This window comes from Panthera tigris, chromosome X (genome assembly GCF_018350195.1).
Source record: "Panthera tigris isolate Pti1 chromosome X, P.tigris_Pti1_mat1.1, whole genome shotgun sequence".
NCBI lineage: Eukaryota > Metazoa > Chordata > Mammalia > Carnivora > Felidae > Panthera > Panthera tigris.
This window is the reverse complement of record NC_056677.1, coordinates 22668725-22693620: the sequence shown is the minus strand read 5'-3', so window position 1 is coordinate 22693620 and position 24896 is coordinate 22668725. Positions and strand designations below refer to the sequence as shown.

The 24896-nt window shown below is 34.6% G+C and overlaps 1 pseudogene; it reads right to left on the bottom strand.

The window, feature by feature from the left end:
• Positions 1 to 318: 318 nt before the first annotated feature.
• On the bottom strand, positions 319 to 808 carry LOC102967985 (annotated as a pseudogene).
• Positions 809 to 24896: the final 24088 nt, after the last annotated feature.

The following is a 24896-nucleotide window of genomic DNA, read 5'->3' as shown; positions in this document are numbered from 1 at the left end:
CCAGTCACCTCTATGAGAATTTTATCTTATTTGTTAAGAAAATTTTCATCGTTTTGTTGTATCATGAAGCACTGAAACATCCAAACAAATCAATATGTGGGTGGTGAGGCAGCTGCTTTCTCCTTCACTTCTTTGGGTTCCTAGAACAACTTGTCAGTAGATTCTTTTTTTTTAAAAGATGACCTTTTGTGTTATTCAAGTCTTTAGGCATGTGCTGGTACAACACAAACTTCTGTCAGATGCAACTAGCTAGCATCCAGGAATCATGCACAACAGCTCAGTAATAGCACACTGCATCTGCTCCCACTGCAGTGGGGCTCATTTGTTAACATTTGGAGCATCTGGAGGAGTAAGTATGGTATGGGGAAGAGAACGAAGGGGGAAACAGCATGAGTATGTGGCTGGGAGGAGAGAAGGTCGGCAGAAGTTGTGCAGTCTGAATATGTCATCGGTGCAAACTCAAGCATCCTTGACGTTCTTTAATAGGAACATCTGGTGGAATCCCATCATGAGGTCTTTATCAGCCTTGAGCTGGCCCGCAACCATGGTGATGATGCAGGTATGTGGCACAGGCCGATGATGCTGTGTCATGATGCTGTGTCGTGATGCTGTGCTAGGTTTTCTGAAACAGAAGGGTAGACGATTTCTCCACAATGGTAGCTTTCTCTTGGGATTTCTGTCCTTCCCACCTAAGGCATGGCGCGTCAATATAAATTGCACCTAGTTACATTCTGTCATTATCAAGTAACTGGTAGTAATGTTGAATGAAGCTGGATCCAGTCTGTTCCCAGATTGGCTTATTTCCCATTCTGGAGCATCAGCTGGCCTCATTGAGATCCCAGGAGATGGCGTGATGTCTGCAGTGACAATGGCAACCCAGCATGATCTGCAAGGGGAATCTTAAATACTGATGTCGGTGTAATTAAAATAACTTCTAACATAAAATTGAAAAGAAATTTATTTAGATCAAGCAAGCTTATAAATAATTAGATGGATTTATATAAATCCCAGTTGCTATTAAACTGTGACATAGTTTTTGATTAAGACATTTGTCTGATGGACCGTAAAATGACTTCCCAAATTCAAGGCTTTTCCTTACTTTTTATTATGGTATACCAAAGTTTACAAGTTTAATGGTACAGTTCTGTCAAGTTTTTCTCCCTAGGATTATATAGTGCACATGTGTTTTGTTCTTGTTCTTGTTTCCGTTTTACTCTTGTATCCCAAAGAACAAACAGAAAAAATGATAACATGGAAGATTCAAATCCATATATACCATATATTAAATATAAACAGACTAAATACTCCATTTTAAAAGTCAAAGGCCATCAGAAAACATCAAAATAATCTTAAAAGTGAACTGCATGGCCTATGGAAAAGAATGGGGAAAAATGTACAATGTGACAGTTAAGCAGAGAAAAGTTGATTTGTTATTTTCATATTGGACACGGTAGATTTAGGTGAAAAAATAGGCTTATTTCAATATAATAAGAGGCTAAATCCAAAAGAAAGATAGAAACACCCTAACCTTATATTTAGATAACAATATAGCCTCATTTTACAAAGCAGAAAGTGACAGAACTAAAAGGAAATACAGACAAATAATCACAGTGTGAGAATTTAATTCACCTATCTCTGAAACTAAGAGAAAAACAAGGGGAAAAAAAACCAAAAATAGCCCTTCTTATCATCTGGGCAATTCTTTCTGAGATCTTGTCCCTTCAAATTCTGTGTTCAAACAAATGTCTGATAATTTTTCCAGTTTTTCTAGATTTCCTCAGCAGGATGGTTATGCTGTAAAAGGCCATTCTGTCGCTGCTGGAAGCAGACATCTTCATAAACACAGTGTATTTTTTTGTGGCATGCTATAGTTTGTAGCTTTTTATCCATAAAGCCAATTAATTAAAAATTAGGAAAATAAACCATTTATTTTAGAGTACATGATCTTCACTAGCAGCAGATATTTTTTTTTCATAGTTTACTTAGATTCTTCCAATTAATTTTATTTGATTGAGCTAATAAATATTTCTTCATTCAGTATTCATGTAGTAGGTATAGTCCATTTGCTGGAGTTTCATTCTAGATCGATTACCTACTGGAAAAAGCATCAAGTAAATAAGGTCTGTTTACAGATATTTGTATGTATAGGTTCCTGTATTCGCACATATTAATGAAACAAAATCATATGCTAGGGTTTAACAAAAATCTGAAAGAATTCAAGGAAATTGTATGAAAGAAATCATAATCTCTGATGAAGCTGTCAGCAGCATATGCAGATCTAAAGTTTGAACATGCATTCAATTCTATGTTGGAGCTCATCTGATCAAGGTAGACTGGATAAATCAGATCATCTCTCTCCTGAGAAACTAGAAAGAGAAGAAAGATTGGAAAACTAAGAAAGGCAAATAAATATTACGCAGTAAAAATCCACAGAAGTGAATATAGCATTTTAAGTGGCTTTCATCTTGAGAGTCTGCAGATGCAGAGAGCTTACTTAGAGACTGGAAATTAAACAACACTAACTTCCAATAAGTTCACCAAGGTACAGCGAGAACCAAGTTCAGGCATCACTGATCATTGTCTTTGTGTGGTGGGAGATGAGATAGATACAAATTCTGTGGGGTTTGGGTGGGACTCTGAAGGTTATGGTTTGGAAGCTATAGTGAACCTGAAATCAACCAATTCTAACCAGGGACAAAATCCTGACTTTGAATCATTGGAATCTCTGATTAGATTAAGAATGTCTGAAAATGATAGTGCCGTGCTGTTAGTTGCTCAGCCAGAGTAAAATTAAATTTGGATTATCTCTGTAATTTTCATGTATTATTTCTGGCACACAAGTAAAAATGACTAGGAAGAGTATGAGAAAAAATGTGACTAAAACTCAACTGAGGGGTACTTAGCTGGCTTAGTGGAGTGTGCCACTCTTGATCTCACGTTTGTGAGTTTGAGCCCCACGCTGGGGGTAGGGATTACTTTTAAAGTCTTAAAAAAAAATAAGGGGAGGTGGGTGGGAGATGGGCTAGATGGGTGATGCATATTAAGGAGGACTCTTAGTGTGATGAGCATCAGGTTTTGTATTTAAGTGATGAATCACTGAATTCTACTCCTGAAACCAATATTGCACAGTATGTTAAACTAAAAGTTAAATTAAAAAAAATTTTTTAAATAAATAAAAAATAAAATAAGAAACATTTTAAATACTTGTTTCAAAAGAATAATGAACCCATTAAATGTAAACATAAATAGCATTTCTATTAAAATAACTGTATTTACCCAAACAAAACAAAATAAATAAAATTAAAAAATTAAATAGAAGTTATATAACAGACAGAAATAGATACACCAGATAAATAGAAAATAGAGCCATCAGATGTGCAATTTAAAAGGCCTCATATATCCAAAACATAAGAAGCATAATTAAGAACTGGAAATAAAAACAGTAGGTTTTGTTTTATGTATTTGAATTTTGTTTATAGGGTACCCAAATATTTAGGTTGGTAATATGCCTGTTAAATGAATCCTTTAATCACAATAAAACATCCCTTATTTCCAGTTATATTCCTTTATTAAAGTTTATTTTGTCTAGCATCAGCGTACCCAATCCAGCTTTCTTATGCTTGTGTTAATGTTTGTTATATCTTTTTTTATACTATTATTTCATACCGAACCATATCTTTAAATACAAGTTGTGTGTCATATAAACAGCATATAATGGACTTAGTTTTTGTTATTTTTTTCTTAGCTAGTCTGACAGTCTGCACTTTTAATTTGAATGTTTAGGTCTTTTTACATTTAGTTACTATTAATATTGTTTGCTTTAAATTTGACCATCCTGCCCTTCATTTTTCATGTCCTCTTTTTGTTTCTGTTCTTACTTTTGTATGTACTTCTATGTTTATTGAACATGTTTTACTACTTATATTAAGTTCCTTTGTTGGGTTTTTTTCTAAGGTAGTTTAAAACATGTCCACACATGCTTTGACATGTTTTTGTTTCAATAGATGAATTTTATGGCTCTTCCCAGAATTCTGGGTCAACCTCATGACTATTTTTTTTCTTTAGAAAAATAAAAGTGGTACATTTTATTTATTTATTTATTTATTTATTTATTTATTTATTTTTATTTATTCATTTATTTATTCTTAACCTCATGACTCTATAATCAATAGAGTGCAACAGTTGTGTTGCTATATAAAGTTCCAGGCTAAAATTCCAATCAGCTGCGGTTACCAACTGCCACAAATGGAGGGCGCCATCTTGGCCGTCCTCTCAGTGTTCTTTCCATGTATTTCATTGGTTCTCAGTCGCCATCACACATGTCACTTCCCTTTGGCCAGAAGAACTTCCTGTAGCAACGTGAATTGGCTTCTCAAGAGACAAATTGACTCAGGCTTGTTTATGTGCATGTATCTTATTTCATTATCAATTTGGAAGGATAATCTTGCTTAATATAAAATTCGACATTGATGGTTATATTTTTTCTTTGGCTCTGGTTGTAATTCCTACGTTGATGCTATTGAGAAGGCAGCTATCTTCTCAAAGCCCACAATGACATCTCGCAGAACGCCGCTTGGCTTCCAAAGGGAGGTTAGTTTCCTTTTAAATCCTTGTTTACATGTTTGTAATATGTCCTTTCTTTGGCACGGTTGGTGTATATGTCAAATATATAGTATACTAATACTTTTCAAAAATCTATAGCTGTTTTGCAATCAAAAGTACTTAATTTGTATAAAGTGATTAATTCATATAAATGCAATAATCTAACAATGTTAATACATAAAGAAAAAGGGGGAAAAGCTAGCATAAAAGTAACAAATGCAAAAAAAAGCAAATTTTCTTGATTTCTTATTAAAATGTATGTTTGAGTAAATTATGTATAAATTAAAATAATTTAAGCATATTTGCATGCAAAATCTCAAAATATTAAAAGTTTTTTCCTTTTAATTATTGATCTGCTTCTAATGTTGACTTGGATGAGAAATTTTATGAATAGCCAAAACTTCCACTAAGGAAAATGAAGTGACACTTGTATTATCTCTAGCCAAAATTTTTATTTCTGTAATAATTATGTAACATTTAGCACGCACGAAACATTTTATATACAGTAATTTGTATAAAATAACTCAAATAAGAATCAATGTAGTAACACAATTTATAAAACATAATTGAAAGTAAAATGGAAATATTCATATATGCATGTACTATATATATAATAATTTTGGTACTTCAAATAATAATTAAATGACACTTAAAAAATACTTAAAAATAATATTTGTAGAAAACATGAAAGCATAAATACAAAAAATTATAAAATAACAAAAGAATATTAAGTATGCTTAATCTTTAATGTAAATTAAGTAATAAGATAGTTTTTTATATTTTTATCTTAGTATCAGATTATGAAGGAACTTAAAATGTTATAGTGTTTTGGAAAGAAATTGGACACTGTTCTACAAATTTTATATTTCCATGCCCTTTCCATAGTTATTCCATTTCTAGATCTGGGTCTGACACAGCTACTTAAATTAATGTACTGGGAGGGGGGCTCTTGATGATAGAAGTTCTGGGGTCCCAGTCCCTGTCTGCCCAAACTGTGGCTTTCCCAGGCTCCCCTCCTGCTTTAGGAATTGACTACAGAAAGGCAATAGGAGCGGGGAGGCTCCCAGACCCCAGAAGTGGGGGTAACCTGTCCCAAAAAGAAAGCTTAGTCAGCTGAGGCACCAGGATCCCCCTCAGGTCCAGACTGGACCAGAAGGGCTTTAAGCTGTTTGTGATTATACTGTGTTCCTTTATTCAACTGCAAAGAGAAAAAAACTTAAAAAGATAAATTGTAGACCTTCAAATAAGCACACAAATATATAAATATATTATTTATATAACTGTATACATATATTTGTATTTGCCCCTACATACCTTTGATTGCTCATCATGGTTTCTTTCTACAAAGGGAAATATATTTGCAATTTTTGCTAGTTTTGTGGTCAGTACATGTGGTATTAGTAACTAATGTGAAGGTCAAAGAAATAGTCACATGATGGCATAATACTAAAGGTTATTTTGAAATATCTACAATCCTGCTTTTTGTCTCTTCAGGATTGCCTTTTGGGGTAATTTTATGTTAATTGATTGGTTCAATGTGTGGTATAATTTGTCTTGCTTCCTTCATTTGGCATAGGCTTGTAGAGGTTCACCCATGTTCTGGCATGTATCAGAAATCAGTTCCTTCTCATTGCTGTTTTAGAATTCCATTGTATGGTTAATAACCATTTATTGTTTGCCTATTTATGAGTGATGGAGATTACAGTTCTTCCCAGATTTTGGATATTATGAATAAAGTGGCTATGAACATTTTTTTTTAGAAGTTTTTGTTGTATAGACATAAGCTTTCATTTCTCTTGGGTAAATACCTAGAAGTAGAGGGGTTGGGATCATACCATGGAATATGTTGAACTTTTTAAGAAGTTGCCTACATGTTTTCCAAGTTGTACCATTTTGCAATCCTGAAATCATTCTGTGAAGTTCCAGTTAGTTGTCTCACATCCATGTCAACTTTTGCCTTTGTGACACTTTTAAAATTTAACTATTAGAGAAGGTGAGAATTGGTATTTGTGCATCTTATTTTTATTTCCCTGAAGACTTAAAGGCATTGGAAATTTGTTTATGTGCATATTGAATATTCTCTAGTGAAGTATTTACTAAAAATAATTGCCTGTGTATTTAAAGTTGTTTTTGGGGGCGCCTGGGTGGCTCAGTCATTTAATCATCTGACTCTTGATTTCAGCTCAGGTAATGATCTCGGGTTGGTGGATTCAAGCCCCACATCGGGCTCTGTGCTGACAAAGTGGAACCTGCTTGGAATTGTCTGTCTCCCTCTATCTCTGCCCCTCACCTGCTCACTCTCTCTCTCTCCCACTCTTTCAAAAATAAACAAACATTTAAGAAAATAAAGTTTTCTAATTATTGATTGGAATAATTCTTTATGTATTTTGGATACAAGTCCCTTTTTCAGATATGTCTATTGTAAATATTTTCTTCAGGTCTATGTGACTTGTATTCATTTCTTAACTTTAAGAAAGAGGAGAAATTTCTATATTTGATCAACTACATTTTATTTTTTTTATCCTAACAAATATTTTCCTATAGCAAGGATTGAAAGATTTTTTCCTATGTGTTTTATAGTTTGTACTTTTGTATTGAGGTCTAAGAGCTATTTCAGGTTCATTTGTGTAGTGTGAAATTCACGTCCAAATGCATTTTTATATGAATATTCAATTTGTTCAATAAATATTGTAATAAATATTGCTACAATATTTATTGCAACAACTCTTCTTTCTTTCATTAGTGTCGCACCCTTGTCAAAAATTAATTGGCCATATTTGTAGACTTTATTCTGTTCCATCGTCTCCTTATGCTAGTACTACATACAATCTTGAATATTGGAGCTTTGTAGAAAGTTCTGAAATCAGGTAGTAAAGATCCTTCAACTTGTTTTAATATTTTGGGTTATTAAAGATCTATTACACTTACATGTTACTCTAAGAATAGTTTTGTAAATTTTTGCATAAAAAGCTTGTCGACATTTTTATTGAGGGTGAGTCTGTGGATAAATTTGTAAAGGATTGATGCGTTAACACTGTAGAGTTTTCCTTTCCAAGAAAATGGTGTATCACAACATTTCTTTAAATTTCTTGGTTTTTTTTCAGCAATATTTGTAGTTTTCATTTGCAAGTTTTACATATTATTGTGCTAATGTTTCTCTGAGTAGTTCATGTCTCTTGATACTATTGTGCATGATAAAGTTTCATTTTCACTTTTAATAGTTATTTGCTGGCATTCAGAAGAGCAATTGATTTTTTGTGTAGTGATCTTATATCCTACAAACTTGATAAATTCACTTATTCTGTTTACTTTTTTGTATATTCCTTCAGATTTTGTATATATATGATAATAGCATCTCTGAAAAAAGAGATAGTTATAAGTCATCCTTTCCAATCTGTGTATATTTTCTTTTCTTGCCTTATTAAACTCACTAGGACCTCCATTTAATTTTGACTGGAAATGATAAGAACCGATACCCTTGCCTTGTTCCCAAACTTGTGGGAAGTCATTCAATCTTTTTCTTTAAAATATTATGTTAACTTTGGGGCACCTGGGTAGCTCAGTCGGTTAAATGTCTGGCTTTCCTTTTTTTTTTTTTCTTTTTTTTTAACTTTTTTTAATGTTTATTTTTGAGACAGTGAGAGAGAGAGCACGTGCAAGTGGGGAGGGTCAGAGATAGAGGGAGACACAGAATCCAAAGCAGGTTCCAGGCTCCTCACTGCCAGCGCAGAGCCCAACACGGGGCTCAAACTCATAAACTGTAAGATCATGACCTGAGCCGAAGTCAGATGTTTAAACAACTGAGCCAGCCAGGCACCCTAAGCATTGACTCTTGATCTTGGCTCAAGTCACGATCTCATGGTTGGTGACATGGAGCCTGGCATCAGGTTCTGCGCTGATAGCACAGAGCCTGCTTGGAATTCTCTCCCCGTCTCTCTCTGCCTCTCTGCCTCTTGCACGCGCGCTCTCTCTCTGAAAATAAATATTTAAAAAATAAATAAAATAAAATAAAATAAAATAAAATAAAATAAAATATTATGCTAACTGTAGATTTTTCATTGATTCACTTAAGATGAAGAATTTCTTTTCTTTTTTTTTTTTAATATATGAAATTTATTGTCAAATTGGTCTCCATACAACACCCAGTGCTCATCCCAAAAGGTGCCCTCCTCAATACCCATCACCCACCCTCCCCTCCCTCCCACCCCCCATCAACCCTCAGTTTGTTCTCAGTTTTTAAGAGTCTCTTATGCTTTGTCTCTCTCCCACTCTAGAAGAATTTCTTTTCTATTGCTAGTTTGTCAAATTTCATCAACTCGTACACTTACAATGGATGAGTTTAGGTATATGTAATCCTTCCTCAACAGCAGATTTAAAACAGAGAGATCACCTTAAATATTTATTGGAACTATTTCCTTTTCAAGTAGTTAAATACCACAGAATATTGACCATTTTCTCCTACTCATTTATGCCCATTGTTATTTGTACACATGAAAAATATCATTTTCATCTTATGCCCATTGTTATTTGTACACATATGTAAAATAGGAAAACACAAGTCTGAATTCTAGGTTATTTTTACAATTAAATGGTATGTGTAGGAAATTATTTTATAAACTATGAGGAATTATAGAATCATCAAATTATTCTTTTTATTCAGGAAATATATATATATATACATTATATTTCTGAGTGTATTTAAGGTTTTAATTTCATTGTATTTCTCCATATTTATGCAAGGTGATAGCAATTTGGGAATAAGCAAAACTTCCTTTAGTTGTCAAAAAAAATGAGTTGTATACTGTTACTGAAACATTATCAGTAGAAATAAACAGGGCTTGGAATAGGAACAGATCAAGAAAAAAAAAATGCCTCTGTATAGTATCCAGCAGCGATAGCTAAGCTCAGAAAAAAGGCATTATTACTTTCAGAAGTTTCAACGATGATGTATTTTATCCTCTCTGAATTTTACCTGTTTCTAATAGTTAGCAATTATTTCCCTGGTATTCATCCTAGATTGTTGCTAAGCAATGACTATAAGCTTGTACCTTCTCAGTTTACCATTTGCTACACAGAATTTCTTGCATAATTCTTTGCCAAAATATTTCTTTTTTTTATTCTAAAAATTAATAAAATATGCCTATCTGATGTAGAATTTAATAAACATTTTTTTCCTCTGTGATACAGTCTTTAGGGAGGCAAAATTAAATTTGTTGGGTCATTGACTCTTACCGAATTTGGTTAATTTGTAATTACTTTTTTTAGTACACACACACACACACACACACACACACACACACACACAACTTAACAGGATCTACATAAAATAAAAGCAAACCATATCATCACTATGACATATGGTTCATCTGATTTGACTCAGCTCATTTCCCTGGAAGAGATGCCTGCTGGGAACTCAATCTTTTCTACTGGTTTTGAATGCACTAAAAGACCAATTAGAAATACTGGTACTGCATTTTATAATTTTATTTGTATTTTTATATTCTGTTTTAGAAACTTGTTTTACTTTATTTTTCTTTGGATCAACTAAACCATCCAGACTTGTTAGGGTAGTGGTAATGATACTTACCTGCAGTCATGGTACAAGTGTCCAAACCTTAGAATGAGGCTTAATAAGTTCTTAAGCAAATAATTACATTTCTACAAACCTCAACTAACTTTACTGGCAAAATGAAGATAATTATTTTCTCATAAACCTGAGAAACTGTACAAATATATGCAATCCTCCAAAATAAAATTTGTTGTCATATCACTGGCCAACATATTATGATCAAGGTCTCTCTCTTAGAACAGGGAAACATCTTTTCACTTTTTCTCCCCTCTTTGAAGTTTCTAATAATATTTTTTCTATGCTTATACTGATTTACATAGTTCTACCTATTTCAATGATTGGAAAATATTTCACTTCTCTGTATTTATTTAGATTTCTTTATCAAGTCGAACCTAAAAGGTTGTCCCTCTTTAGATGTTACCATGTTTTCTGTGCATCAAAGATCAAATCAGTCTGTTTGTCTTTATTTTTGTAATTTGCACAGTGAAATTCTCTGAAACCCAAAGTAAATTTGGAATTTTGGAGGTACAAGATTAATTTTGATATCAGACATATTTATGTTTTAATTAGATTTACGTCTTTAAGTCACTCAAAAATATATATATTGGTATCTTATGTTAACAATGGATAGAATTTTTTGTCTAATAGTTAACTATTTGTCCTAACACTGTTTAATAAATAATATGTTTTGGGACACCTGGGTGGCTCAGTCGGTTGGGCATCCAGCTTCAGCTCAGGTCATCATCTCACTGTTTGTGGGTTTGAACCCCACATTGGGCTCTAGCTGCCAGCTCAGAGCCTGGAGCCTGCTTCAGATTCTGTGTCTCCCTCTCTCTCTGCCCCTCTCCTACTCATGCTCTGTCTCTCTCTCTCTCTCTCTGAAAAATAAATACACATTAAAAAAATTAAAAAAATATATATTTTTAACCCACTAAACTAGGGGTTTTGTTTGTATATCTTAAAATTTTATATATACTAGAGTTTATTTCTGGACTAACTCATTTAACCTATTTATGTACCATTACGATAGTTTTATTTGGTATTAGATAATAATTTTAATATCTGTTAGCCAAAGTTTCTTGCAATCTCAATTTCCAAAATTCTGTTACAGTTTCTTTGCTCTTTATTCCTCCTTATTCATTCAAATTCATTTTGGTTAATAAGAAGAATCTTAATGGGACCAAATATCTCAAAAGAGATACTTGTATTGCAAACTGAGCCAGTAAGAGTAGAAAAGGAGACTGAATTATCACTTTTTGGAAAAGTATTCTGTTCCTTGTTTGTGTACTGGGCCTTCTTCAATTGGAAAAAAAGTGTACAACTTAAACAATAGAGGTTTTCTCGTGACTGAAATATTGCACTTGCCAGGTTGTATAATAATCTAAGTATAATACTACCATTACTTAGATCATTATAATTGTATCCTTTTAAATGTTTGTTTAAGAGTAAGGACAAAGAATTAAACTATGGTATTGTTTTGGTGATTAAATTGTAACTTATAATGGCTTAACTATTCTGAGACTGATGCATAAAGATTTCTGGATATGTAAGAGTTACATAGTTATATTCAGCAAAGAAATGCTGACACATTAAAATGAAGAGAAATCAGGGAGTGATATTTCCCTTTGAGTGTTCACAGAAGTGTTACCTTTTGCTTTTTAGTAAGACAATTATTCAGTTAATAGTAAGGCACTATTAAAGGAAAAAAAGAACAATGATAAATCAAGAGAGGGCTCTGGTTATAGAACACTTTACCCTAAATTATAAGTTAGCATAAATACTTCTACTGTATACTAGAATGTGGTGAATGCCAAAAGGAAAGTCATTGGGGATGATGGAACTTTAGAGGAGGGAGACATTACTATCATAACAGCTCTTTGGTATGACTTCTTGGTTGACTTGGCATCTGAGCTACACCTTGACAGATGGTTTGGATCTGGGGTTGATGAGATGGAACCCCTGAAAAGTTGAGACAAAGCCACTGAGGTTCAGAGACTTGGTATATATTCAGGAGAAACTAGGTAATTTATTTTGGCTAGAATATGAGAGTGTGTGAGGAAAAAAACAGTGGGAGATAATTTTGGAAAGACACTTAGTGGCCAGATGGCAAAATGTCTTGAATACTAGCTATTAAATTTTGGATTTTATTTTGTTGGTAATTTGGGACCTTTTTTTTTTTTTTTTTTTAAGGCATGGGTGTGAATGGTGCTGTGCTTTAGAAAGATTACAAAACAGATTATCTTCCTAAATAAGCAGTTAGGCTGGGCATTCACAGTACTAGTGAGATTCTGAGATTCTAAAATCTTAAATCATCAGGTTCAGAAAGGTTTAAATAATGTTATCTTACCAGTGGTCAGAAAAATTCATCCACTAAGCCGTTTCTACTTTTGTACTATAATGTTTGATGTCAAATTAATATTTTTTTCTTGTCTTTCCCTTTATTTAAAGAAAGATGTTAATATGCTTTTAAAGAAGTTAACTGAAGTATATAATCGTTGCCTTTGAAATTATTAGAATAACAAATGTGATATGAAATATTAAAGATTTCTAGTGCATTACAATAATTTTAAAAGATCATGTCATTTGAACATAAATTTGCATCAAATTTGCTTCATATATTACATTTTTTTCTCAATATAGTTATAAATCAGTGCACCTTCAAGATATCTCTGCTATTCCCAGATTATAAAATTGGGATCTCACTACAGGTTAATTTAGTGTTTTGTGTGATATTATTAGTTTTATTTAATTTTTAAATAAAACCCATACTCACCAAAAACCCTTATTTTATATATCATGTGCATTATTTATTGAATTATGGATACATGCAGTTGGTATTCATTTTGATAAACACTAAAAATGTAAATGAAGTCAACTCAGTAATTAACTTTGAGTGTTCATGTATTAAAAGAAATGACTGAAGAAGTCGCAAAATCTAGTTGTAACTGCTGGTAGTCCATTAGTGGAAACCAAATTAGTTCTTAGTGATATATAATCTCATTTATTGCAATACCTAATGGATCATTTTTATGAAAAGTCAAATGTCTATAACATCGTTATTATGCATTTTGTTTAGGAACAAACATTAATGCCATATAAACGACTGTAGTGTAGGCATTTTAAAAACTCATAGTGATCAGGCTTCGTAATTGTTAGGAAGTGAGGAGATTTTCAAATTTAACATTAATTAGTTTTGCATGTGTGAAGTTGCAATTGCTATGGTATACTTGATCGCTGCTGTCTTTTCAGTTGAGGTGCTAGCAGTCGAGATGGAAATATGTGGAAGTTACACGGGCTTACAGTGGATTGGATATAATAGAAAAAGAAATGTTACGACTGGCCCCTGGGTTTTGGCTTGCATAATGTGCCATACACGAGGCCGCTTATATAAAACAGAAATTTATTTCTCACAGTTCTGGAGCCTCAAGGTCTGAGATCAGAGTGCAAGCACGAACAGGTTGTGATGAGGGCCCTCATCCAGTTGGTAGTCAGCTATCTTCTTGCATCCTCCCATGGCAAAAAGAGGGCTAGAGAGCTCTCTTGGTTTCCCCCTTATTAGGGCACTAATCCCATTTGTGAGAGCTACATCCTCATGATCCAATTACCTCCCAAAGGCCCCACCTCCTAATACTGTGGTTGAGGTAGGATTTCAATTTGAGAGTTTTAGGAGGACACAGGCATTCAGACCAGAAGAGCTAACACTCACAGATAGTAGTGAGTATAAGAAAAAAGAACTGGGAGATAAAAATCTCAATTTAGCCTTTTACATATGATTTTAAAATTCTTCTTATCGAATTGGGTAGAGATGGCAAGAATGCCATTGAATGTTGAGATATGGAATTCAGCAGTGATATCTGTGACGGGGAGATGTTTTTTGGGAGCTGTTAGGGTATAAATTGGTAAATGAAAGTATAAAAGTAAACTAGATTGCTCAAAAGTACTGAAAAAAAGAAATCCGTGTCCTGCGATTGAGGCCTGGTGTGTTTAATCATTGACTGTGTTAGTAAAGGAGATTGATCTTGAAAACAAGCCCAAGGAAAGGCAACCAAAAAGTATAAAGCCATACACAAGAGGGAATGCCACAGCAACTAAGGGAGCAAAATAATTAAAAGTGCTACTGAGACTAGGATGATGAATAATTAATGATAATAATAATCTTTAACAGTTATTGAACGCTTACTGTTTACTTAGTACTAAGTGCTTTATCTGAATTGTTTCACTAGTCTTCAGTAACATCATAAGGTGAATACTATTATCTTTGTCTATGAGGGTCAAAGATAGGTTTAGAGAAAGTAAGAAACATATACAAATTAAAACAGGTGTTAATTGGTGCATGTGGGATTGGAACCCAGGCAATAGGAGTCCAGAGATTATACACTTAGCCTGTATGCTCCATTCCATCCACATAGTCTGAAAAACTGCTCTTTGAATTTTTCCCTATATATGAAGGATAAACAGGAATTCATCAATGGAGAAAGGACTGAAGGTTGACAAAGTTGTGCCTTCTTCTGCACACATGTGTTCTCTTGAATCATAGAGTGAAGTGATATTGACTTCTCTTGACCCTCCAAACTTGAGGAGTCATGTAAGGATCATAGAGTGACAAGAGAGTGATATTACACGTGGGATTTTGGTTAGTTCTGACATTGTCTTGAAGAATTACATTCCAGTTTTTCTTTAAGGAATTATCCATCCTGAGACCTCAATTTAGGGGGTTTAAATAAAGATAATCCCATCCCTAATTCCACTAGGGTTGCATAAACCAAGCCTATCAAGAGTATCATGTTCAACTGCCCAAAGGATTATTTGATACTGGCTTCCTTGATCGATAAAACTTTGTTTTTGGCGTGCCTGGCTGGCTCAGTTGGTAGAGCATGTGACTCTGAATTTTAGGGTTCTGAGTTCAGGCCTCACGTTGGGTGTAGAGCCTACTAGAAAACCAAAACAAAAAGCTCTGTTTTTAAAATGTTGGAATTCTAACTCTATTAAAATAGTATAAAAATCTCTTCTAAATTTTCTGCCTTAATTTCTTCTAGAAGGTTAATCCCTTGCTACTTTCCTAACCTATGGAAATTACAATGCTAATCTAGAATGCTATGACATGTTGAAGTAGGAGCGTGGGCTTACAAATACAACAGATTTAATTGTGGATTCAGGGGGACTTTCTGGAGAGTTTAAGTGAGGACTACTCCACCCACAATTAGTAATTCATGTGTTCACATTTTATTCCTTTATTTATTCCTTTGTGTACTGGAGATCTCTAACACCACCCTCTATCATGTATCATCTATCTTGATGATTTCTTAAAAGAATTCACAGAAACCAGGAAAGCTATTAAACTCACAAGTATAGTGTATTATAAAATCAGCAAAGGGAAAAGACACATAAGGAGGGATTCAAGAGACACCAGGCACAAGCTTCCAGTTAATCTTTTCTTATGGAGTTCTACAGATAGTGCTAATTTTTTCCAGCACTAATGTGCTACAGTACATGCAAAATGTTGACACCCTTGTAAGCATGGAGCATCTCTATCACTAACCTTAGTTCCTCAGTTGCCAGCCCTCACGCAGGTCTAATCGAGACAGGATGCCTCAATGCCTCAAAGCCCCAGGCATACACAAATAGAAATCTACCATAAATCACACTGCTAGCATAAACTATACAAACACATTCTTATCAGGCAGGGTATTCTAAGGGCTCATATCAAAAGCTGGACAAGGACTAGCCCTGAAGAACTTAGGCAAGTATAGGCTTTGGGCAATCCAGGCCTCAGAGTTAACCTTTGAGTGCACAGTATATACATTTTTGGAACTTCTGTGTATTTTGTCCTATATAATGTCTTAGTGATATTTTGTTATATATGAAAATGATTTATACCTTTATGTTTTTATTTTCCAATTTATAAAATTACTTTTAATTCTAATTCTTTTACTTCTAATTCTAATGACTATTAGTTGTCCAGCATTGCCTACAAATATATGCAATCATAACTATTTACACACCTACAAGATAGTTATCTTTGAGTACTTTCTGACATTGCTAGGCCTTTTTGTTTTTGTCTAATTAAATAGACTTGAACTTCTGGGAGAATGTTTAGATGATTGAGGTGATAATTTTCTCATTGCCAAATTAAATGAGAGAATAGACAGCCTTTCAGCGTGTGCAATAAGTTTGACATGAGAGAAAACAGAGTAAACATTTTTAGGAATTAAAGAGTTATTGTGACCAGATATACACACAAGAGTTATTAAAGAGTTATTGTATGTCCAGATATACACACACATACATACATATATATGTATGTGTATGTATATACATATGTATGTATAAGAGATTGAAAAATGAGACAGGTGCTTATGCAGTTGTATTTCAGAAATGCAGAAAACCCAAAACAGTAATATGTTTTCTAGGAAAAAATTTAAAAAGTGTTTTATGATTGAGAAGAAACATGAATGTGACCATGATAAGCCCTGAAATAATAAACTAGCAAACAAAAACAGACCTGCAAAGAAACATTAAGAAAGACTTGGCAATAAAAGTTAAATCATTAAGTGGACATCTGTTTCTTACTCTTTGCACTCTCCAATTCCCAATTTTCTTGTATGTCTTCAAGAAACAACCCCAAATTTCATTCCAAGTGCGAGTACAGCTGACACTTCCTTACACTTCAGGGGAAAAAATAGGACTCCATGAATCAACCCTCCATCCCCCTGGCCAAAGTGCTTGGTCTAGGGGTGAGTCCATAATCCTTGTTAGGTCAATGTGAGGTCTTTTCCTGACATTGATGGAAACAGAAGGCTTTTTCCTGCTGTATTTGGTAAATTTGGACGGGAGAGCAGTGGCTATCAAACTAACTGTACAATAAATCCCGAGTAGATTTGTTAAAACCTGTTACCCAGCTCACAACCTACCTCAACTAAATCAAAATTTCTGGTTTATAAAATCTGTGCTTCAGTTGAGTTTACAGAGAATAGTGATTCTCAAACTTTGGGATGCATTTGAAGTGCTGGAAGCCGAGCTGTGCCAGCCTGAGTGGCAGGGCCCGGGCTGTGGACGGATTGGTGACTGCAGGGCGGCCCGCCGACAGCGAAGCTTCTTGTACTCCCGCTTTTAGGTAATTCGGCCTTAAAACTACCTGGGGTATTGTCTGTCGGGGAATGGCCCTCGGCAGGCCCCCTGGGAAAAGAACCATTAGGGAAGAAAATAAGGTTCCGCCAGAAATTGTGCGGCCTTACGTTTCGCCCTTGCCATTTCCATGGAGACTCCTCTACTTACTGGAAGGATAGCCTCACACCTCTGCCAGCAAAGAGGGCCTGTAAAGGAGAGACATACGGATTTGAAAGCCCCACTCCGGCAACTAAGGGGTGTATCTCTGGGCACGGGTGACTTCAACCCCTAGGCCCACCTGGCCCCCAGGAGGCATTCCAGATGATGACTGAACCTAGTCAGTTAAGCTACAGAATGGTTCATTGGTTCCTAGGTGCATTGTCTCTCTGAGAATGCATGGGGCATGGGCTTCTAAGACTTTTTCGGCCCCTTCCTGGCACCTCAGACCGAGGTAAACACATTGTTCTTGTGGCCTCATGTGGTCAGGAGGTCACGTCCCTGTAACTGTTCCACTTGAGGTGTTGAGAAATGGAGGGCCTTTCACGAGAACGGCAAAGCAAACGCTTTGTAGATTATAGATAAACGCAGATGCATAATGGAATAATGTAAGAAATTAATCAATAATCAAAGGGTATGCGGGAAAATTAGGGGAAAACCGCCGTGTTATTTCTTAAAGGTCTATTACACATAGGAACATTTTCAAAATTAGATAATGTTAGAAAAACACAGATGACGTATGCTACAAGGAAATCACTAGCATATATAATGCCACGTTTGCTGCAATAAATCGGCCAGTTCAACACACTGCAGTTGTCTGCGTCCATTTTTATTTTTTTTATTCTAGTTTTGTTTTATTCTCACTTTTTTGCCGACGCCGTTCATCCTTCGGGAATGGCTCCAGCAGGTCGAGCTGGACTCTGGCACTGAAGCAAGGGTGGGCTCAGAAAATCTACATTGTCTAGCCCAACTACACCATTTGTTTTTCACTCTATGAAGGTGTGTATATTGAGAATAGAAAGGATGCTTTGCTTTTGAAGACAGAAAAACATTAAAAGTTAAAAAACAAAAAATACAAATTTCAAGTAACTGTAGTGTTATAGGTAGACCTCAGTAATTGGTCTAATGAGAGCTTGGATTTAGAAGTCTCCAGTTTATGTCACTGATGCTTTTCAGTGATCACATTTTGAGGTTCTGGCAGTTGGTCAGTTTGACTAGTGAGGATTTCTCCTGTGTTGTGTGCTTATGCTAAAGCTACAATAGATCTTAATATTTTCATCTCATTTCCCCGTCACTACCCAGGTAAGGTATTCAAATGTGTCTAATCTAGCAGTCAGGAAACTGAGGATGAGAATTAAATATTTTGCCTGAGGCCACAGAACAAATAAGCGGCAGAACTCAGACTGGAAACCAGAGAAACCTATTCCCACACGTGTGCTACTGAACAGGGTGAGGAGGTGAAGCAGGTCTTGTGCCAGATGGAAGTTAACTGCCCCATATGCTTCTGAGTGGGGAAACCTCTGGTATAAGGTCAATCTGAGCACACAACAGTATGTAGCCACTGCCAAAATGTAGCTTGAGGTCTGTCTCCGCACCTCTTCAGGAGGATTTAAAAATGTACCGGGAGGTGCCTGACTGGCTCAGTCGGTTGAGCATCTGACTTTGGCTCAGGTCATGATCTCACTGTTCTTGAGTTTGAGTCCTGCATCCTGCTCATTGCTGTTAGTGCGGAGCCCACTGTGGATCCTTTGTCTCCCCTCTCTCTGACCCTCCCCTGCTCATGCTCTTTCTCTCTCTCCAAAATAAATTAACATTTTATAAAAAGGTACCGAGTGTGCTAATAATTAAAGTGCTCTGAGTGAAGGTACTGTGGGTCAGACATATTTCTGAACATCTGTATTCTTTTGGATATTAAAAGCAATAGTTCCTGTTAAATGAGAGGGTGGCCCAAGACTTCAAAGACCAAAACACTAAATGCCAAATAACCTATTCCAAAATGACGTGATTTGTGATCTTGCAAAGGACCTCACCTGAACTGCTTCTGTAGCCGTGAGCCCAACACTCAATCAAGATGTGCAAGAGAGTTAGCGGTAGAAGAGAGAATTTTTTTTTCATTCTTCTGTTTATTTATCTACATTTTCTAAATTGAAACGTAATTCACACATGATGTTACATTAGTTTCAGGTGTACAACATAGTGATTCGACAAGTCTATACGTTATGCTGTGCTCACAAGTGTAGCTGCCATCTGTCCCCATACAACGCTATTACAATACTATTGACTATATTCCCTGTGCTGTGCCTTTTATTCCAATGACTTACTCATTCCATAATTGGAAGCCTGTATCTCCCACTTTCCTTCACCCATTTTGCCCATCCCCACCCTTGCAACCATCAGTTTGTTTTCTGTATTTTGGCATCTATTTCTGCTTTTGGCTTATTTATTCATTTGCTTTGTTGTTTAGATTCCACATGTAAGTGAAATCATGTGGTATTTGCCTTTCTCTGACTTATTTCACTTAGCACAATACTCTCTAGGTCCATCCATGTTGCTGGAAATGGCAAGATCTCATTCTTTTCATGGCTGAGTAATAATAATCCATTTTGTATATGTACCACATCTTCCTTATCCATTCATTTGTCAGTGTGTACTTGAGTAGCTTCCATATCTTGGCCATTGTAAATAACATTGCAATAAACATAGGGGTTCAAATATCTTTTCAAGTTAATGTTTTTGTTTTCTTTGGAATTACTACATCATATGATATTTCTATTTTTAATTTTTTGAAAAACCTGTATACTGATTTTCATAGTGGCTGCACCAATTTACGTTCTCACCAACAATGCGCAAAGGTTCCTTTTTTCTCCACATCCTCACCAACACTTATTTTTTGTCTTTTTCATTCTAACCATTCTGAAAAGTCTCTGAGGTAATATATGGTGGTTTTGATTTGCATTTCCCTAATGATTAATGATGTTGAGCATCTTTTCATGTGTCTGTTGCCATCTGTTGGTCTTTGAAAAAATTTTTATTCAGGTCCTCTGCCCATTTTTAATTGGATTGTTTGTTTTGTTTTCTTGTTTTCTTTTTTTTTTTTTTTGATGTTGAGTTCTACAAGTTATATATTTTAGCTGCTGACCCTTAGATATGTCATTTGTGAACATTTTCTCTCATTCAGTAGGTTGCCTTTTTATTCTGTTGATGGTCATCTTCACTGTATAAAAGCTTTTTATTTTAATACAGTCCCAATAGTTGATTTTTGCTTTTGTTTTCCTTGCTGCAGGAGACATCAAGAAAAATGTTGCTATGGCCATTGTCAAAGTAATCACTGCCTGTGTTTTCTTCTGGGGGTTTTATGGTTTCAGATATTACATTAGGTATTTAATCCATGTTCAGTTTATTTCTATGTGTGGTGTAAAAAAGTGAACCAATTGCATTGTTTTGCATGTAGCTGTCTACTTGTCCCAGTACCATTTATTGAAGAGACTGTTTTTTCCCCCCATTGTGTATTCTTAGCTCCTTTGTCATATTTTAATTAACCATATAAGTGTGGGATTAAGCTGGGCTCTCTATTCTGTTCTGTTCATCTGCGTGTCATTTTTGTGCCAGTACCATAGTGTTTTGCCCTCTACTGCTTTATAGTATATCTTGAAATCTGGGATTGTGATACCTCCAGCGTTCTTCTTAACATTACTTTCGCTATTTTGGGTCTTTTTCGGTTCCATACAAATTTTAGGATTATTTGTTCTAGTTCTGTGAAAAATGCCGTCGATATTTTAATAGGGATTGCATGAAATGTGTAGATTGCTTTGGATAGTGTGGACATTTTAACAATATTAATTCTTTCAGTCAATAAATCTGGAATATTTTTCCATTTGTTTTTGATGTCTTTAATTTCTTTCATCAATATTTTACTGTTTTCAGAGTATAGATCTTTCACCTCCTTAGTTAAATTTATTCCTAGATATTTTATTCTTTTTAGTGCAATTGTAAATGGAATTGTTTCCTTATTGCCTCTTTCTGCAACTTCATTATTAGTGTATAGAAACACATCTGATTTATGTGTATTAATTTTGTATCCTGCAACTTTATGGAATTCATTTATTCTAATAATTTTTGGTGGAGTCTTTAGGGTTTTCTATGTATAGTATCATGTCATCTGCAAATAGTGCCTGTTTAACTTTTTCTTTACCAATTTGGATGCCTTTTATTTCTTTTGCTCTTCTGATTGGTGTGGCTAGGACTTTGAGTACTATGTTGAATAAAAAGGGTGAGAGTGGACATCCTTGTCTTGTTTCTGACCTTAAAGGAAGAGCTCTCAGCTTTTCACCACTGGGTATTATGTTAACTGTGGATTTGTCATATATGGTCTTTATTATGTGGAGGTATGTTTCCCCTAAAACCACCTTGAAAGTTTTTAATCATAAATGGATGTTGAATTTTGTCAACTTCTCTTTCTGCATCTGTTTGATGATTATATAATTTTTAATCCTTTGTTTTGTTGATGTGTATCACGTTATTTAATTTGCAAATATTGAACCATCCTTGTATACCCAGAATAAATTCCACTTGATTATGATAAATAATTCTTTTAATGTATTCTTGAATGTGGTTTGCTCATATTTTCTTGAGGATATTTTCATTTATGTTCATCAGGGATATTATTGGCCTATCGTTTTCATCTTTTTTAGTGTCTTTGTCTGGTTTCATTATCAGGGTAATGCTGGCTTTGTAGCATGTATTTGGTAGCTTTCCTTCCTGTTCTCTTTTTTGGAATTGTTTGAGAGAATAGGTATTAATTCTGTTAAATGTTTGATAGAATTCATCTATGAATCCATTTGGTCCTAGACTTTTGTTCATTGGCAATTTATTGATTACTGATTCATTTTTGTTATTATTCATTGATCTGTTTAGATTTTTTGTTTCTTCCTGACTTAGTATTGGAAGTTTTTATGTTCCTAGGAGTTTATCCATTTCTTCTGGGTTGTCCAATTTTTTGGCATATAATTTTTCATAGTCTTCTGATAATAATTTTTATTTCTGTTGTATTGGTTGTTATTTATCCTTTTTCCTGATTTTATTTACATTGCCTCTTTTTTCTTGATGAGACTGGCTAAAGGTTTAGCAATTTTGTTTATCTTTTTAAAGATCCAACTCTTGGTTTCACTGATGTTTTCTGTTATCTTTTTAGTCTCTATTTCATTCACTTCAGCTCTGATCTTTACTATTCCCTTCCTTCTATTAACCATGGGCTTTGTTTCTTCTTTTTCTAGTTCCTTTAGGTATAAGTTTAGATTGTTTATTTGAGATTTTTCTTGTTTCTTGAAGCATGCTTTTATCACTATAAATTTATCCCTTAGAACTCTTTTGGCTGCATCCCAAAGATTTTGGACCCTTGTATTTTCATTTTTGTTTGTCTCTGTGTATTTTTTTATTTCCTCTTTGATTTCTTCATTGACTCATTGGCTGTTGAATAGCATGTTGTTTAGCCTCCATGTGTTTGTGTTTTTTCCAGGTTTGTGGTATGTGATTGATTTCTAGTTTTATACTGTTCTTTCTGAAAAAGATGCATGATACAATTTCCATCTTCTTAAATGTATTGAGACTTTTATGCATCCGTTTTGTCTGTTAATATTTGCTTTATGTATTTGGGTGTTCCAATGTTGGATGTGTACATATATATAGTTGTAGTATCCTCTTGTTGGATTAACTTCTTTATCATTAGGCAATAAACTTCTTTGTCTCTTGTTATAGTCTTTGTTTTAAAGACCACTTTGTCTGATATTAAGTATTGCTACCCCAGCTTCTTTTTTGCTTCCATTTGCATGAAATATCTTTTTCCATCTCTTTCCTTTCAGTCTTTATGAGTCTTTAGATCTAAAGGGGGTCTCTTGTTGGCAGCATAAAGATGGATCTTGTTTTATTATCCATTCTGCCACTGTATGTCATTTGATTGGAGTGTGTATACCATTTACTTTTAAGGTAATTATTGATAGATATGTACTTATTGCCATTTTGTTGTTTTCTGGTTGTTTTTGTAGTTCTCTATTCCTTTCTTCTTTTATCCCTCTATTCCTTCCTTGTGGTGGATGACTTTCTATAATGTCATGTTTAGCTTTCTCTTTTTTTGTGTGTGTGTACCTATTACAAGTTTTGGATTTGTGGTTGCCATGAGGTTCATATATCACATCCTAAGTATACAGCAATATATATTAAGTTGATGGTCACTTTAGATTGAGCACATTGTAAAAGAACTTTTTACTTTTTACTTTCCCTGTCCACATTTTATGTATATCTTGTCATATTTTACAACTTTGTATTCATAATTTTCTTACTTCTATCTTTGGTTTTCCACTTAAAGAAGTCCCTTTGCCATTTCTTGTAAGGATGGTTTAGTGGTTATGAACTCCTTTCAGCACTTTAAATATATCATGCCACTCCTTTCTGGCCTGCAAAATTTCTTCTGGAAAATCAGCTGATAGCCTTATAGGGTTTCTCTTGTATGTAACTGTTTTGTTTCCTCTGCCTACTTTAAAAATTCTCTCTTTATCACTACTTTTTGCCATTTTAATTACTTTGTGTCTTGGTATGGACCTCCTTGGGTTGATTTTATTGGGGATTCTCTGTGCCTCCTGGATCTCCAGGTCTGTTTTCTTCCCCATATTAGGAAAGTTTTCAGATATTATTTCTTCAAATAGATTTCCTGCCCTGTTTCTCTTAATTCTCCTTCTGGGATCCCTATAAAGCAAATGTTACTACGCTCGACAATGTTGCTAAGTGCCTTCAACCTATTCTCATTTCTTACTACTCTTTTTTCTTTTTGCTCTTCAGCTTGGTCGCTTTCCATAACTGGGTCTTATAGTTCACCAATCTGTTCCTCTGTTTCCTCTAGTCTACTATTGATTCCCTCTAGTGTATTTTTAATTTCAATTATCAAGTTCTTCATCTCTGATTGATGCTCTTTTAAATCTTTATATCTTTTTTGAAAGTCTCACTGAGAACCTCTAATCTTTTCTCAAGTCCAATTAGTATCTTTATGACCATCACTTTGAATTCTTTATCAGGCATATTGCTTATCTCTCTTTCATTTAGCTCTTTTGCTGTGAAATTTTCCTTAAAACAGCTATTTATTGATAAATTGTGCTATGCGTATACTATGAATTCTATGTAGTTTTACAACCAATTAGATGTAGATGTTACATATTAGGTTGATGTTACAAAAGACATCTTCAAGGTATATTGCTAATAATGAAGAAATCAGATGGTAAATTACATGCAAATATGTGTACAGTTATGTGAATATATTCATGTTAATATGTGTATATGTTTACATCTGTTTACACACTTCTCAGCTAATTACAGTTACTTCTGAAAAGAGTTACCTATCATCATTTTTTGAAAATCTTACACTGTACATATACCATACATACTGACTGAATGTTTGTGTCCCCCCAGTATTCATTTGATGAAACCTAACCCCCTCCCACCCGTGGTGATGGTATTAGAAGGTGGGGCCTTTGGGAGGTGATTAAGTCATGAGGGTGGAGCCCTCATGAATTGGACTTGTGCAGAGGCCCCAGGGAGCTCCCTCACCTTCTCAACCATGTGATGTTACAGGGAA